The sequence below is a fragment of the Trachypithecus francoisi genome, unplaced genomic scaffold, assembly GCF_009764315.1.
Source record: "Trachypithecus francoisi isolate TF-2019V2 unplaced genomic scaffold, Tfra_2.0 Lachesis_group21, whole genome shotgun sequence".
NCBI lineage: Eukaryota > Metazoa > Chordata > Mammalia > Primates > Cercopithecidae > Trachypithecus > Trachypithecus francoisi.
The window spans coordinates 51,065,505-51,084,207 of NW_022681467.1; positions in this window are offsets into that span (position 1 = coordinate 51,065,505).

Consider the following 18,703-nt stretch of genomic DNA (forward strand, 5'->3'; position numbering starts at 1 on the left):
GGAAAAACTCCATGACATTGGTCTTGGCAATTTGATTGTATATGACAAACACACAAGCAACAAAAGTAGAACTGGACAGATAAAATTACATCAGACTAAAATGATCCTTCATGGTAAAGAAAACAAACAGGATAAACAGGAAAACTGTGGAATGGAATGAAATTTTTCAAACATATTTCTGATAGGGAATTAATATCCAAAATACTAAGGAGCTTACACTATGCAATAGCAAACAACAACAACTAAATAATGGGGAAAGAATTTGAATAGACATTTCTTCTATTGTGTTTAAACAGTTTTATATATTTTGTCTAGTTTTCTAGCAGGCAGTTAAGCCTAGTCCTTGTTACCCCATGTAATCTGGACATGGAAGTAATTTCATGGACCAGAGACTTGACTGATAGTTCACCTCATTTTTTTTTTTTTTTTTTTTTTTTTTGAGGCGGAGTCTCGCTCTGTCGCCCGGACTGGAGTGCAGTGGCCGGATCTCGGCTCACTGCAAGCTCCGCCTCCCGGGTTCCCGCCATTCTCCTGCCTCAGCCTCCCGAGGAGCTGGGACTACAGGCGCCCGCCACCTCGCCCGGCTAGTTTTTGTATTTTTAGTAGAGACGGGGTTTTACCGTGTTAGCCAGGATGGTCTCGATCTCCTGACCTCGTGATCCACCCGTCTCGGCCTCCCAAAGTGCTGGGATTACAGGCTTGAGCCACCGCACCCGGCCTCACCTCGTATTTTAACTTATACATAACCTGTGCTGCATTTTTACTTCGAATTTCAACAATTCCTTCAGTATCTACTAATGATTAATAATATAATTAAAGTTATTTTCTGTGTAGTTTAAGCTTCCAATACCATCCAGTATCATCCGTTTGATAATGACATGATATTCTCAAAATGATTTCAGGATTTTGAAACTTTTAAACATCATAAACAAAATGATTATTCTGGTGAAAAAATATCCCATAAAAATCTTAAAATAGAATGTTACTGAGTGTTTAGAAAGTTAATGTGTGGGACCAAATATATAAAATTGATATCTAGGGAACCATCAAAATCTACTTAGAAGACATTAAGTTATTTACAAAGCACTTTTTTTTAACAGCATTTGCTGCTTGACGTTTAATAACCCAGTCCCTCAAATATTATATATCACTAGAATTAACATCAATAAAAATCATTAGTGCCTAGTTTGCAATCTTCCCTTGCTTTTATTTTATTCCATTTTCCTAACTCCTTGAGGTGGGTTCAAAGTCCTTGGTTGTAGCAAGGCCAGAGAGAGAAGTTTCAATGGAGAACTTGTAAAATAGCCAGTATTCCCAGCTAATTCACACTGGCTATCCAGAGAAGGAAAGTCACTATCTGCCAGCTGAATGTCCGTAGGTAGAATGAAGACAACATTGTAAGTCTGCAAAACATGTGTTTACTGATTGATATTTAGATGAGCTAAGAAAAGTTCTTGAGAATCTCTTGAGCAGATAAGCTCAACATATCTTTTGGGGGACACAGTTCAACCCATTACAAACATAGTAGTATGCATTTCGTTGCACACTACCAGTGCAACTAAATGTCTTTTAGTAGGTTAGTAGATACTAATGCAACTACGTGTCTTTTAGTTGCATTCTTAATTCTTAGTGTGCAACTAAAGGCATATCACCCCAGTTGCACCATTGGAATAAACTCTTGCCAAACTTATTCCAATCCTTTCACCAAGGTGGAACTGATTAACTCATATGTTTTGCTTTTTAGTTATTGTTTATTTCATAGTTAAATAGGTTTCTTCTTCTTATTTTAGTGTCTTTAACTTAAGGAGAAGACTCAGTGCCAGAGCAAATAGAAATAGCAACTGGTAGAAACTTAGGTTTCTCTTGACCAAGCTTCACCTGTGTTCTTAATAGAGCTTACTCTAGTGCTCATAAATGCACAGACATCATGGAGCCTTCTTCCTTAACTCATTGCTGTCAAAAATAAAAAATAAAAATAATAAGAAAATACCACAGTAGGCTGGGCGCGGTGGCTCAAACCTGTAATCCCAACACTTTGGGAGTCCGAGACGGGCGGATCACGAGGTCAGGAGATCGAGACCATCCTGGCTAACACGGTGAAACCCCGTCTCTACTAAAAAATACAAAAAAAAAAAAAATTTGCTGGGCGAGGTGGCGGGCGCCTGTAGTCCCAGCTACTCCGGAGGCTGAGGCAGGAGAATGGCGTAAACCCGGGAGGCGGAGCTTGCAGTGAGCTGAGATCCGGCCACTGCACCCCAGCCTGAGCGACAGAGCGAGACTCTGTCTCAAAAAGAAAAAAAAAAAAAAAAAGAAAGAAAGAAAAGAAAATACCACAGTTTTGGCTTGATGACCGGAGAAAGTCAACAAAGTAAGTTGTATTGGTTTCTTAGGACTGCCGTCGTAAAATACCACCAACTGGCTAGCTTAAAACAACATAACTTTATTTTCTCACAGTTCTGAGGTCCAGAAGTCTGAAATGAAAGTGTTAGCAGGGTCACATTCTCACTGAATGTTCTAGATGAAGATATTTCCTTACATCTTCTAGCTTCTGGCAGTTGCCAGCAATCATTGGTGTCCCTGGGTTTGCAGCTGCGTAACTCTAATCTCTGCCTCTCTTTCCCGTGTTCTCTATGTATGTGTCTGTGTTTCTTCTTCTCTTATAAGGATGCCAGTTTTATTGGATTAAGAGCCTATCCTATTCCAGCATGGCTTCATCTTAAATAATTACATGTGCAATGACCCTATTTCCAAATAAAGTCACAATCTGAGTTTCCAGGGTTTTGGACTTCACATGTATTTGGGGGGCGGTGGGGGGGAAGGGAGACATAATTCAATGCATTACAACAAAAAAAAATCTTTCAAACTGTTTTGTGTCCATTTTGTTATTTTTCCTTTTTAAAGTTTTTTTCCCAAAATGTTAATGTTATTTATCATACTATACACATAAGAATGTATTTACCTATAAACTATTATTCTCATGCGAATACATTCACTTTTATGTATTCCTTACTGGTTCAGTGTGGATTGCTGTATTGATCTGGTCTCACACTGCTAATAAGGACATACCTGAGACTTTTCTTTGGCATTGACCTTAGGCAATCTGGTGCCTGTATACCTTGGTAATGTTCATTTTGTGTAGTATCTCACAGGTGTTCTCTGGATTTCTTATATCTGGATGTCAACCTCTAGCAAAATTAGGGAAGTTTTCTTGAATTACTCTCTCAAACATATTTTCTGGGTTGTTTACTTTTTCTCCTCTCTCAGGAATGTCAAGAATTTATGTTTAGTTGCCTTAATACCGTATTTCTTAAAGACCTTGTTTATTTTTTAGAATTCTTTTTTCTTTATTTTTGTCTGACTGGGTTTATTCAAAAGACTTGTCTTCAGGCTCTGAAATTCTTTCTTCTGCTTGGTCAAGTCTATTGATAAAGCTTTAAAAAAAAAAAAAAAAAAAGAAGAGAAGTTTGACTCACAGTTCCACATGGCTGGAGACGCCTCAGGAAACTTACAATCATGGAGGAAGGCACCACTTCACAGAATAGCAGGAGAGCATATGAGAGCCCAGTAAAGGGGGAATCTCCTTATAAAACCATCAGATCTCGTGACAACTCACTCACTGTCCTGAGAACAGCATGAGACAAACCACCCCCATGATTCAATTATCTTTACCTAGTCCTGCCCTTGACATATGCGGATTATTACAATTCGAGATAAGATTTGGGTAGAGACACAGCCAAACTATATCACTTTGCTATACTGACAATATCAAGGAATTGTATATTTTCAAGGAGCTGAGTTTTCATTCATAACTGGCCAAAGTTCTTCATTCTTCCTCCTCTTTCTTCTCCTTCATTCTCTCTCAACAATGTCATTAGGAACTCAATCTTTATTTTCTGTCATTTCTGTAGCTTGTTAGGGTGTTTTCTTCATTTCTTCCTAATAATTTTCCGGTGAAACTATGCCTTTGAGACATGTTCTGAGAGAGTGCTTTGGAAACCAATAAAGCTAGAGTTTATGCAACCATGATAAAGATAAAGAGAAAGTCCCAAACCTCCTTTACAACTTCTCATGTGGGAAAGAAATGAGAAATTATCTAGCCTGGAATTGTCATTCACCTTATCACTTAAGCACAAATTTTCTTTTCATCCAGTACTTCATATGTTATTTCTATTTCCTTAAAACCCAAAGTTATGTCTGTGATAGCCACCTGAGTGTAATAGTCTGCAGTGGAAGCAAGAGAAGATAATGTGGGCATACACACTTTCTTTTATTTTTTTTGTTAAAGTCTCAGGGTTGCCTTTTTCCATTTTTAATAAATGAATGATGCATGGCCATGGGAAATTGAGTCAAAAGTTAAATGAAATAAGCCAGAATTAAAGCTTTTTTCATGAGAAAATTCTTTGGGGAAACAGGGTCTCATTTGGTCACCCAGACTGGAGTGCAGTGGCACCATTGTGGCTCAGCACAGCCTCCAACTCCTGGGCTCAAGGGATCCGCCCACCTCAGCCTCTCAAGTAGCTGGGACTACAGGCATGTACCACCATACCTGGCTAATATTTTTATTTTCTGTAGAGACAGAGGCTGGCTCTATTACTCAGGCTGGTCCCAAACTCCTGGCCTCGAGCAATTCTCCCGCCTCAGCCTTTCAAAATGCTAGGAATACAGGCATGAGCCACTGTACCCTCCCAGGACATTTCTTTTTGAGGAGAAATTTCTCACAGGACTTTAGACCTCAACTCAAGGACTGTATGAGGAATATTAGCCAAGTTTGAAATGGGAGCCGAATAACGGATATTTTTATCTCCTGGTATTTTGACTCTCATTTTCCCCCAACTTCCCTACTTAACATCCCACAGTAGCTACATTTTACATTTTATGTGAATTGTATCTTGGTCTGGTGGGCCTATCTCATCTCATTTTCTGCTTTTGTCCCTTTATTAATTTGCTACAGCTGCCCAAATGTCCTCCTCATCCTTAGCATCACAAAACTTTCATCTTCTCATTGACTTTAGTCTCATTTTAATTTTGGAATCTGAATGTTTCTTTCTTGAGACGTTTATGACACAGGTCAAATTTCACCCCTACCCCTACCATCTTATTGCATATTACTACCATATTACTCCTTTTAATTTCATCGGTTTGGTTGTCTTCTCCATTAGACTATAAGCTGCATGAGTGTGGAGATTTTCTGTGCTCATTTGTTGCTATATTCTCTCAGTTCTGAATTGAATGTGTAATATTTTATGGATTTTCAAAAATATTCTGTTAAAGAATTGAATGCATGCATGTTTCCCCTTTCTCATCCCTATGATAACAAAAGGGGGTTGTTATCATTTTTATGATAACAAATTCTATCCGTAAGTGAACATTAGAATGAAATCAAAGTTTTCCCAATAAAAATTGGAATAAAGTTATATTTCACTCAGCTTTACCTCAATCTTTGAATATGAAAAGGAGAACAAAAAACGATTTACAAACTTGTGCCCAAACCCGGAATAGAGTGAGGCAAGAGATGTGCCTAAAATGCGGACTTTAAGGAGGTGTTTACTTTCAGGGTTATGCAAGGAGTGACCTGCAATTGGTCAACCACGAGCGAGAGACTCCTTAAATTGTGTGTCCTAGGTGACTGGCCGCTTCACCTGAGCCCTGACTCTGCCTGTGTTTTGACTACAGTTTTTTTGGGAGTTTAAAACATCATCTCACAATAGAATCAGTATCACTTTTCTTGCTTAGAAGTAGGGTTTCCTGATAAAATACAGAACACCCAGTTATATTTGAATTCCAGATAAACAAAAAGTATTTTTAGCATGAATATGTCTCAAATACTGTATGGAATATGCTTATACTAAAAAAAAGCTAACTGAAATTCTGATTTAACAGTTCATTCTAAATTGTAATTTGCTAAATCTGAACATACTACCTGTATGTTTTCTGAATGTTAATCATCTTATGGTAGTCATGTTGTGGTAGATTTCACCTCAACAATAATCTCATAGAGGGGAGGGTCTCTTCTGTCCTATGCAGCTGCATCTAAATAATGAAATGCCAAGTTGAGAATCTCACAAGTCATTGCAACGCTGTTCTAATCTTTCCAACCCTGCCATTTTTCTTTGCAGTGAGAACATATCTGATCAAGTAAACATTACTACTCAAGGCTTTCGTAAAATATGGAACATATAATTTGAGTTTCTCCAAGCAGCCAAACCTTCTTTAACTTTGAAAATTTTGCATATTTACTAATGACCAATTCTGCAGAGATCTGTGCTGGACAGCCTGGGAAAGGATTGAGCTGATCTATTTCTCCATTACATTCTTTCCAAGATGCTTAAAAATATGCCAGATATGCAGCTTGTTGACAAAGCCCCCTTTAACACAGACTGTATTTGAATTCCTGGAAAGGTAGCAATGACACTTTGGCTAGGAGGAGAGGATTTCACTTGGAGAAAGATTATTTCTTTTCTTCTTTGACTCTTACCTTACTGAACCTTTCTCAGAGCAAGAAACAAATATGTAAAGGTGGAGGAATTCGCTTCAGCAATATCAGATAGGAAGATGCATCCAGGGTAATTGAATATCCACACAATGAATTATCTATGATAGGAAAAGAGAAATAACTTATCAAAAGGCAATGTGTTAACATAATCTAAATAGCCGAACAAATATTCCTGTATCTAGTAGTCAAGAATTAAAACCATTTGTTATCATGGGATGAACAAACTAACAGATACAGTTATAGGAAGATAGAATCCTGGAGACATATCAGCTTCTATATGGTTATTTATCTGAATACTCAGATGTGGTTGCTGTGTCAAATAAGGTAGTACACTATGTTAGTGGTTTCAAACCCTGCCTGAATACTAGACCCAAGACATGCATTGAGGTAAACTCTTTATTTTAGGCTTCGGAGCTGAAAATCTGTATTTTAAGTCTTCTTAAAGGATTCCAATAGGAAAAATTGAGAGGTATAACTATACTTACTTATTAATTCATGGAGTCAACAAATACCAGAATGTTGCTTAAGTACTAAGAAGTATTATATTTTTTCTTCCAGGTTCTAGCCCTTGCAAACTTTGATTCTGGTGGTGAGATTAAAAACAAACAAATAAACAAAATGAAAACTGAATAAATAATATGCCACATAGCGATAAGTTCTACAAAGGGAAATGAAACAGAATAAGGAGGGAGAGTATGGACCCATGGAGGAGGCTATTTTAAATATGATGATCATGAAAACCTTTACAATGAGACCAGAGTCAAAAAAGCAACACAGACACAGAACACATCAATACCCTGGGGCAGGAATGGATTTGAGGAGGTTCATGAAGGAGCAGGGAGGTCAATGTGTTTGGGAGACAGAGAGCAAGGAAAATGATGACAAAAGATGGGGTTCCATAGGCATCCAGGGATCAGGCACCCACAGCCTTGCAGGCTATGATAAACAGGCTGGATTTTGTTCTTCAGATAATGAAAATCCATTGAAGGATTTACAGTAGGGAAGTGATGTGAGTAGATTTTTGTTGTTGTTTTGCTTTTTTGAAGCAGAATCTCACTCTGTCACTCAGACTGGAGTTCAGTGGTGTGATCTTCGCTCACTGCAACCTCTGCCTCCTGGGTTCAAGTGATTCTCCTGCCTCAGCTTCTTGAGTAGCTGGGACTACAGGCATGTGCCACCATGCCTAGCTAATTTTTGTGTTTTTAGTAGAGATGAGGTTTCACCATGTTGGCCAGGCTGGTCTTGAACTCCTGACCTCAAGTAATCCACCCGCCTCGGCCTCCCAAAGTGCTGGGATTACAGGTGTGAGCCACTGCACCCAGCCTTAGATTTTATTTTAAAGTGTAATTTTGGTTGTGGAAGTAGGAATCTCAGTGACATGCCTATGTAGTTGTCCAAGTCTACCAGGGTGGTAGGAGAGGTGGAGGTGAGAAGTGGTTGGATTCAGGATATATTTTTGAAGGCCAAGGGTCAGTAGAATTAGCTGATTAATTGGTTGTGGTTTGCAAAACAAAGGCAAGATTCTAGGATGACTTCGAATCTTGGGTCTGATAACTTGGTCAATGGAGACACCAGTTTTGAGGTTGGTGAACACTCAGGAAGGAGCAAATGTGGGCATTGGGGGATTTGGAGTTTATTTTGGACATACTAATTTTGAAATGGCTCTTCTGCATCCAGTGGGAGATATCCATTAGACAGTTCAATCTATAGACTCAGTTCTAAGAGAAGATTTCTAGACTGAAGGTATGAATTTAGGAATCATCAATATTTAGATGACATTTAAGCCATGAGATCAATTGAATAACCCAGGGAGTGAGTGTAAGTGGAAAAGAGATGAGGTCCAAGTCTAAGCCTTGCAGTGGCTAAAAAAGCTGATATTTAGAGGTAAGTTAGATGAGGCAGAGTCAATGTTAATGTTTCTCAAGAAGCACTATTAGTATTTTGGGTGGAAGGATGCTTTGCCAAGCAAGACAGATGTGAATATTATATAGTATTCAGAATCTCTGAATCCACCCAGTAAGAGCAGTGCCACCCCCAGACATTGTGACATAAAACACATATTTGTATTTGCCCCTCATATTTGTAAACTACATGTATTTGTTCCCCACATATTTGCAAATCACTCAAAAGATATGTACTGGTAGAAAACCATTGAACACATGGCTATTAAAATCACTAAATGGCCGGGCGCGGTGGCTCAAGCCTGTAATCCCAGCACTTTGGGAGGCCGAGACGGGCGGATCACAAGGTCAGGAGATCGAGACCATCCTGGCTAACACGGTGAAACCCCGTCTCTACTAAAAATACAAAAAACTAGCCGGGCGAGTTGGCGGCGCCTGTAGTCCCAGCTACTCGGGAGGCTGAGGCAGGAGAATGGCGTGAACCCAGGAGGCGGAGCTTGCAGTGAGCCGAGATCTGGCCACTGCACTCCAGCCTGGGTGACAGAGCGAGACTCCGTCTCAAAAAAAAAAAAAAAAAAAAAAAAAAAAAAATCACTAAATGGTTTTAAATATCCACTCTAACTATAACATTTTATTTTAGGAATTATGAGTTACAAATATATGTGGATTAGAAAAATACATATGATGAAGTGTTACAGTATTAGGAAATATGAACATTTGTTTGTGACAATCTCTTAGGGCCAAGAAAATAGAGCAAGCTCAAAAACGCAGTAAATCTACTTTAACCATGCTATCACTTACTCTGGATTAACTGATTGGTTCTCTTAATATCCTTTGTAAAATATTCTGATTTTTACTCAAGGCATAATAAATGCTGGGTTAGTAAACTAATTTTGGGAATACGGCACACTTCTCAGCATCCCATCCCTGTGTTTAAATTATATGCTCAGTTGTTTCTGTTCCCAAACTATTATACTTAAAGGGTCTATGATATTGTAAATATACTACTTATTTTGGCATTACTTAGATTAAGAAATCAATGACATACTGTACACTATTTCAAAATCACTATTCCATACGATGGTATCCATCCAGTCATTTCTGGGGTGATAATGAGGTCATCCTATACATACATTTTGATAGGGTTTGAGTTAACAGGAATATGTATTTGTCAAAACGTCCACCCCCCAGAATCAAACACCATTTTTATCAGAGATTATTTTTTCTCTCCTGTAATTTTAATATAAGTTGGATTTCATATAAATCGAATCAGATATTATGTACTCTCTTGTAGAGGCTTCATTCACTCAACACGATGTTTTTCAGATTCATGAGTGAGGCTTTGAGATTCACTGGGTGTATTATAAGTTACTTTCTATTGCTAAGAAGTGTTCCATTGTAAATACAAACCACAATTTCTTGACTCATTTTCCTGTGGGTGGACATCTGGGTCGTTTCCAGTTTTGGGGTTGTGACCACATCTACTGTAAGCATTCCTGTACCTATCTCTTTGTCAACATATGTTTTCACTGATCTTGGGAAAATACCTAGTTGAATTGTTGCTCCACAGTGTAGGTATACATTTAGCCTCACCCAAAACACTGCCAGATTTTTTTCTAAAGTGACTATATTATTTCACATTTTCACCCAAAACATATGGGAAATTTCCAGTTGTTTCACATCCTTAACGATACTTGATGTTATCAGTATTTTCACTTTCAGCCACTCTGATGAGTGTGCAGTGAGTGGTGTTTTGTTGTGATTTGAATTTACATTTTTCCAATAACTCTTGAAGCCAAATCTTTTTTCAAATGTTCGACCATTCATGGAACTTTTTTGTGACGTGTTGATTCTAAAGGTTTGCCCTATAAAAGTCTTCTGTAGATATTAAAATTTCAAGTTACTATACTAAATTCACTTTAGAATAAATGTCAGTCAACATTGAGGGAAGCTTGTATATGCATTATCCAACTGTCAAGAAAAAAAGTTATTTATACTGTGTGTTTTAAAATAATTATTCATGAATGCTTTTTTTAATCTCTATTGATCTAGTAAATTAAGCTGATTTCCATTACAAATTTATTAATTTACTCTAATTGTAAAGAACAATATTGGATATATGCCAATACATGTAATTCTTATGAAACTTAATTGCAAAAAATAGAAACCCCAGACCACTTATGATGATGTTCTATTTAAGTATATTAGAGTATTAATTTATCTCATTTTTCTGCTACTATTGATACAAAGCTACTTGTGCTTTGTTTAAGAAATAGCATCCAGCATACTTTGGTCTGAAAAAATACTTTAAGTCTGATTTGATCTTCTTCATTCACCAACTGAAAGTATATTTAAACAGTGATATCCAGTGAAAATTTCATGTGAAAACCAATTTTTGATAAACACATAGCTGGGTATGTTCCTGAGTTTATACATTACAGTTTTTATTACAGACAAGAGAGACTGAAAAAGAATGTTAAGAAATCCAAAGTATCTATGCTGTGCAAAGTTATCAGTAAATATACTTTTAAGAATCTGAGGTAATACATAAAATGCATATTCAGATGATAAGAAACCAGAACGCTGTTTGTTCATCCTCATGGAACAAATAATATAGTCTGTGAATTTGGGTTTTCAGTGTTGTCCAGAGATTTTTATTTTCATAAGTACATTTTTAACCTCACAAATAAAATAAGGTTCACATAATTCAAAGGAATAATGGACAAAACAAGGCATTCAACTCAAACTTTGGTCAGCAGCCATTTAGCCACAAGCCTTTCTAGATAATAAAATAGTAATTTGTAAATAATGTATTGCAGCATTGAGTTCATCTATAGAAAACAAAAAGCATTTTCATAATCCTCTTGGACAGTCAGCTTTTCTCATGTTAAATCTATTGTCAGCCTGCCTCAAGCATGCTGTTTGAACAAAATTACTCACTCCAACTCCAAACAGCTCCAATTCTACATAATAATACCACTTTACAATTGGCATTTGCTATAATAAATCTACCTTGGAACACTTACCTTGTGAGTCAGTATTGAGGAAAGGTCGTGCTTAGCAGTGAAGGAGAAGGCTACTTTTGTATAAGTTATGACGTCTTTTATGAGACTTTTTAATCAGTCTCTTACCATGCACTGAAAAAGGCTTAAGATAAAACAAATAAAATAGGTTTTTTTTTTTTTTTTTGGAGGGGGTGTTTGTTGTTTTGGTTGCCATTGTTGGAAGAGGACTGATTTTCCTAAAAAATAGATTGGAATTAGTACAAGCAACATAATAAGGCAGCTACAGAACATATGAGTTTTACAGATTTTCCTTAAAAAAAAAAAAAAGAGTGAAATTAGTACAAGCAACATAGTAATGCAGTTACGGAACATTTGGGTTTTGCAATCCAAAGCTGATAAATTGTTACAAGCCACTTAGGCCACTTTAATGTCATTTTTTTTCTCCAAGGGCATTTAGTGATAATGTTTGGCTGGTACTTCAACTATGGATCTGTGGGAGAGTCTGTTGCTTCGATTATTTCTACGTTTTCGTTATTCTGTACATACTCTGCTCTTCCGACACTGCTAACTGACTGGTCGGATTATAGGTAAGAGAGGGATAGATGATGTTATTACGTAGGGCAGGGTCAACAAACTAAAGTTTTAGTGGGTTGTAGCCATACCTATCCATTCACTTATTGTTCATGGTTTCTTCTGTGCTGCAAGAGCAGAGTTAAACAGGTGCAAGATAGCCCCTCTGGCTCACAAACTCTAAACTATTTACTATCTAGCCCTTTGCAGAAGAAGTTTATTGACCTCTAGTTTAGGGTTATAGCATTTTTCCGTTGGATGCATTGTATTGAAATAATGCCTTCATATAAAGATGTCCAAGATCTTTACATAAAGGTGTTCAGAAAGAGAAGATCTATGTAAAACTGAATACAGTATATCTATTTTGGGAGGAACCATTACTTCAGAAATGTCTAGGCTTCCCCAATATACCATCTTCAAATCTGTACTAATAATGACTGTACCTTCCTGATGCACACAGTTTTATTGGGACTATGTTGAGAATTAAAACTAAATTTCCCAACCTGCCTTCCAGCTAGGTTTGACCAGATAATCAACTTTTTCGCAAAAGATATAAGCACGTGTCATGAATGTAAGTTTCTGCTCAGTTTGGTGCAAGCCTGTCTATGTTCCCTGTGTCTTTCCTGCTGGCTGAGATATTGACACTAGGATGAGTCCAGCAAGCTTCTTGGACCGTTTTGCTAAAAATAAACAACCATCAGGAAGGTGGAGTTGTGGATTCTCAACAAGCAGGCATTACCATACGGGCTCTGGACTGTTGATTCCACACAGTTTTGTATTTGTTTTAAACACAGTTGATTAGAGCGATATGGATTTAAGCCATTGCTCCTTTGGAATTTTTATTCCATGCTACATTCTCAGTACTTACTGTGATTTTTTTGTAAATGGTGGCTAGAAAGAAATTCTTATTACATATAATGGGTCCTTTTGGGTCTGCACTTTGGCCCTTTCCTTCTGGGCACGTCTTTGATTTCTCCACTCCATCTATATGGATAAAGCAGGAACATTTATAATTACAAATTGACATGTAAGATTCTCCCTTACTTGACAAAATTAATTGGACCAAAATTAGGCAAAAGACCCCAACAGGGCAAACAACAAGTGACAACAGTCACTTGTCTGGGAATTGTTTCCACTGGTGAACTGGGATGCACCCAAAGACCATATTTTTTGACATCTGGACTTGAGGTGGAGAACAGAGAAGCTCTATAATAAAAGAGAATGAAGCAAATGTAATTGTAAAGGCAATTACAAGAGGAGGCATCCTGAGAACTAGGAACCCCTGCTTCCAGTTCTCGCATTCAATTTCTTGTTCATGGTACCATGAGACACCCGTATTTAGTGGTTAAAAAATTGTTCAGCTACCAATTCAAAAGTGAAAAGAGATGGAATCTTATGGATAGTGTTTTCATATGTAAAATTATGTTCTACTTTGAGCCCTCTTTCTGCCAGGTGGTAGAAATTTAATTTTAAGCAATTCGGGAGTTCCCAATTCCTTTTCTCTGGGATTCCATCTGACTTCCTGGGGGTTTCTGTAGTGCAAAGTATTGAAGATATCCATTCCTCAGTCAGCATTACCAATCTACATTGAAATACACTGGAAATGTAATATACAGAAACTGCACTGCTCTTGAATTCAAGTGATATCAACTCCCCTGTATTTTAGTAACATATTATATATTCATTATCATTGAGTTAAACCAAATCTACCTTAGAGTTACTTGTTTTTTAATCAAAAACTTTATCTTGGGATAACAAGCATTACATATTTTCTTTTTTTTATTATACTTTAAGTTCTAGGGTACATGTGCATAACGTGCAGGTTTGTTACATATGTATACTTGTGCCATGTTGGTGTGCTGCACCCATCAACTCGTCAGCACCCATCAATTCGTCATTTATATCAGGTATAACTCCCAATGCAATCCCTCCCCCCTCCCCACTCCCCATGATAGGCCCCGATGTGTGATGTTCCCCTTCTCGAGTCCAAGTGATCTCATTGTTCAGTTCCCACCTATGAGTGAGAACATGCGGTGTTTGGTTTTCTGTTCTTGTGATAGTTTGCTAAGAATGATGGTTTCCAGCTGCATCCATGTCCCTACAAAGGATGCAAACTCATCCTTTTTTATGGCTGCATACTATTCCATGGTGTATACGTGCCACATTTTCTTAATCCAGTCTGTCACAGATGGACATTTGGGTTGATTCCAAGTCTTTACTATTGTGAACAGTGCCACAATAAACATACGTGTGCATGTGTCTTTATAGCAGCATGATTTATAATCCTTTGGGTATATACCCAGTAATGGGATGGCTGGGTCATATGGTACATCTAGTTCTAGATCCTTGAGGAATCGCCATACTGTTTTCCATAATGGTTGAACTAGTTTACAATCCCACCAACAGTGTAAAAGTGTTCCTATTTCTCCACATCCTCTCCAGCACCTGTTGTTTCCTGACTTTTTAATGATTGCCATTCTAACTGGTGTGAGATGGTATCTCATTGTGGTTTTGATTTGCATCTCTCTGATGGCCAGTGATGATGAGCATTTTTTCATGCGTCTGTTGGCTGTATGGCATTACATATTTTCTACCCCAGTGATTCTGAATTTTCAAGGCATATGAATCACCTCGGTAGCTTGTTAAAATGCAAATTCTGGCTGGGCATGGTGGCTCACACCTGTAATCCCAGCATTCTGGGAGGCCGAGGCGGGCAGATCACCTGAGGTTAGGAGTTCGAGACTAGCCTGGCCAACATGGTGAAACACTGTCTCTACTAAAAAATACAAAAGTTAGCCGGACGTGGTGGTGGTGCTCCTGTAATCCCAGCTACTCAGGAGGCTGAGGCATGAGAATTGCTTGAATCTAGGAGGAGGTTGGGGTGAGCCAAGATTGCACCACTGCACTCCAGCCTGAGTGACAGAATGAGACTCTGTTTCAAAGAAAAAAAAAAAAACAGATTCTGCTTCAGAAATTATGGGATGGGGCTGAGTTCCTGCCTTTCTAACAGGCTCCCAGGGGATACCCCATTCTGGATGTCCGTGTGCCACAATTGGAATAGCAATGCTCTAACTCGTGTATAAACGCACAACTTCCTTTTATTTGTTTGATACATCATTGTGTGATTCCTTGCTTATGTTTCTTAATTAATGTCTCAGTACCTCTCTATACACCATTCAAAGTATTTCATATACTATATTTTGGGGTTCATTTTTGTCATTACAATAAAAGCTTCTACATATTAAGTAATGTGTTCTGAATCTTCTTATTTAGCGTGTTTTATGATGTCTTTTGGTAGACAGAAGAACACTCCACTGAGAGTCAAGATAAATGTTTTCAAGTAGAGACTCTATTGTGATTCAAAATATGTCCTTGAGTCAAATTCACTTTTTGAGTCTAGTTTCCACTTATAAATTGGGGATAACATCTGCCCTACTTACTCCCACAGTGTTGTGAGGTTATGAAAGGGAAGAGTAGACATATGAGCATGTTCTCAAGAAAATTACCATTGAATTGCAAGTCATCGTTGTTCTTACTGGTATTCTTTTGCTGTTGGAAACTGTCCATTTGAAACCATTTTCATTGCTCCTACCTTGACCCCAGAGTGTTGGAAATCTTGCTCATGAAAATACCTAACCTACAGCTTCTTTTATGACTTCAAATTCAGCCAATATTGATATCTTATTTAGATGGGCTAGTTTGTGTAGACAGACCAATAAACTGCTTATTCATCCTGAATTCTTCTTCTGGGAATTTTTTTTGAACTTCAGCCTAACATCTCATTTCAAAGTGGGCAAAGAAAACATCAGCTACTGAAAGACACTGCATTTTTAATGTACAGTTTGAAAACACTGCACCTGGTGAGTACAGAAACACATCTGTCCATGCAACTGTCAAAGATGGTTCATGCTCTTTACATTCAAAAATAGCTTCACTGACATAGGATTCACGTGACACGATATGGTGGTCCCAGGGCTTGGGAACCATAGTCACAAATGCTCTTTTTATATCTATCTTTTAGTGCTTAAGAGAATTATATTATTGTAAAGCAAATGTAGATTTGTTTATTCTTAATTCCAAATCAGTTATTACTGCTCAAGTCTGATAAATCACATGTATAAAGTCAGGTCAAGCAGATAGAAGACAGTTAAAGCAGCAACAAACATGCAGACATTCTCTCTTCTACGACCACATCAGAAAGGAGCAGAGCAAAAGCTTTTCTGATTGTTTGGTTCAATTTTAAAGGTATAACTTACTCAGCTCTGTTAGAAAATAGAGATGAGAACATGTCACCCAATTCAGAAACTAGAGCTAAGGCTGTATTTTCTTGATCAGGAATGAACAGAGAGGAGGGTTTCTCTGGTGGGTTCAGTAACACATAGAGTAGTCTTTTCCAAGCACTAAATGCCCTACAGCTGTAGTCAGCAATGCCGTAGGCAAAGCAAAACACCTGGCATTCTGCTGCTCTTGCTGCTGCTGGCACTTTGCATGCCTACAATGGATGTTTCTTTCCAAATCAGGAAAAGTCACAGACTCAGCCAGGATTTACAAAAGGTTCTGAGCTTCCATCACTGTATTTAATTCTTTTATTTTTTAGTTTTTATTTGATTCTTTTATCATCCTCAAAACATGATCTATGCAGGTAGATTTAGATTTCACACTACCTATTGTCATACAAATTCTCCTGCCATTCTTCGTTCATTCACTTCTCTATTCAAAGAATATTCACTGAGGACCAATATTTCTGTTTATTGATAGGCATAGTATAGATGCTGGATATATAAAGATAAAGAAAACAGAATAGACCTCTGCCTGGAGGAGCAGTACTCCTCCACATAATCTTGGGGCCTCCTTTCCTACAATGCATAGTACGTTCCAGGTAAGGCAGACTGCTTTCTTTCTCTGTGTCATGTGTAAAGTTGTTAGGAGTGCTCCATTTGAGACCCAAACTGCTTTTTCTGTCTCTATGTGATGTCTCCAATTCTTGCAGTCATATGGATCCATTCAAGCCTCTACCCATACTTTTGGAAGGTCCTTTCAACCCTTTCTCTACCTGAGAACCCAACAGATATTCTGGGAACCGTTGCTTGTTCAAGAAGCCCCAGGGACCTCTAGAACAGAAATGTCAGGTGTGGATCAAGGGTGCCTCCATTTCCCCACTCGTTTGTCTATGGCAGACACTGGTGATCATTCAGTATACATTTTCTCACTAAAATTTAGTACAGCCTTTGATTCATCCTCAACTACCCGGACAAGTGTCCAGGCAGCCAAATTAATTATTCAGTACTGTTCCAAGAGATAAAATCTATTTGCTATCCTTGCTTGGAATTTGCTACATCCTCTGCTACTCCTTCGGACTCACTGATTTGTTTTCATCACTAAGAATTCACAGTTCCCATAGGTGCAAAGCCCCATAAGATCACTCAAGTCTTATTCATTTGTGTTCCAAAATAACCCATTGTCATCAGCACTGATTGATTTTCCCTGTGTAAACTCCAGTCCTAGCCACACATTTCACAATCCCAAGTCCTTTTACACAATGGTCTTATACCCAAGAATCTGCAGGCTCTATTAGTTATAATGTACTAGCTGGTCAAACTGACAACACCAGATTAATTTAATTATAGTTCACATCATTGTTCAACACAAGTTGTGGTAGAAGGGAATGTGGTAGATAGAAGGGGTTCTACTCTTAAAAATCATTCAGAGATCCAGCCCTTTATACTATAGGGCATTGTTTCAGTAATGCTGTAGGGAAGCTCCCCTCCATGCACTTCTCAAGGATCCGTGATGCTTTTATCTCCTGGATCCACATGGTGGTCCTCGTGATTATTCTCAAAGTGAAAGACAATGTAAAGATATACACCAACTTTAAATGCTCTGAACTGAGACATGATAGACCTCATTGTGCCCACATTTTTTTTTTTTTTTTGGTGGCTAGAAATAATTACATGAAACCACCCACATGCATGGCAGCTAAGGAGATTAATTTCACATGTGCCCAGGAAGGAGTAGAGAATCACACATGGTGATTACTAGTTGTCACTACTACACAGGGGCTGTGTTCTCAGGGGACTAAAGAAGTAGAATGTGGTAAACATACAGCTTTGCCTCAACCACAAGGCCTCCCTCCCTCCATCTTCTCAGAATGCCCTGAAAGATAATAGGCCCTCTCTCTTTTACAGTTAATTTTAATAAGTACCAAGTACTGATTAGAAAGTAATTAGAATGTGTTTTTTGGAAGACACTCACATTATAATTGATTTTCAAAGTGGTTTTGTTTTCAAACATATGGTTTCAGAGATTTTTAGTTTGAAGGTATGTATCAGAGAGGAATTTATTTGTTAAAATTAGAGAAATCTGACTGGAACAGTTATAAGCCATTGAAAGGACTTACTGACTCGCATATTTGAAAGATCTTGGAATGGGCAGATCTAGGTGCACACATGGTATTGTCATGAATTTGTGCCTTACCCTCTTCCAGCCCTGTTTGCCACGTGTGGGCTTCATTCTGAAACAGGTTTGTCTCAAGCTGTGGCAAGACAACTACCAGCAGCTCCAGGCATTCCGCAGGGAAGGAAGGTGTGTCTGTCCTAGTGATCATAATGAAAGTCAGGGAGAAAATGCTCCTGGACTTCACTGGGATAGTCATCCATTCATTTATTCAATCTAGGGGGATAATAGAATTGGCTCGGCTTGAAATTAGACTATATGTCATCTGAATCTTAATTGCA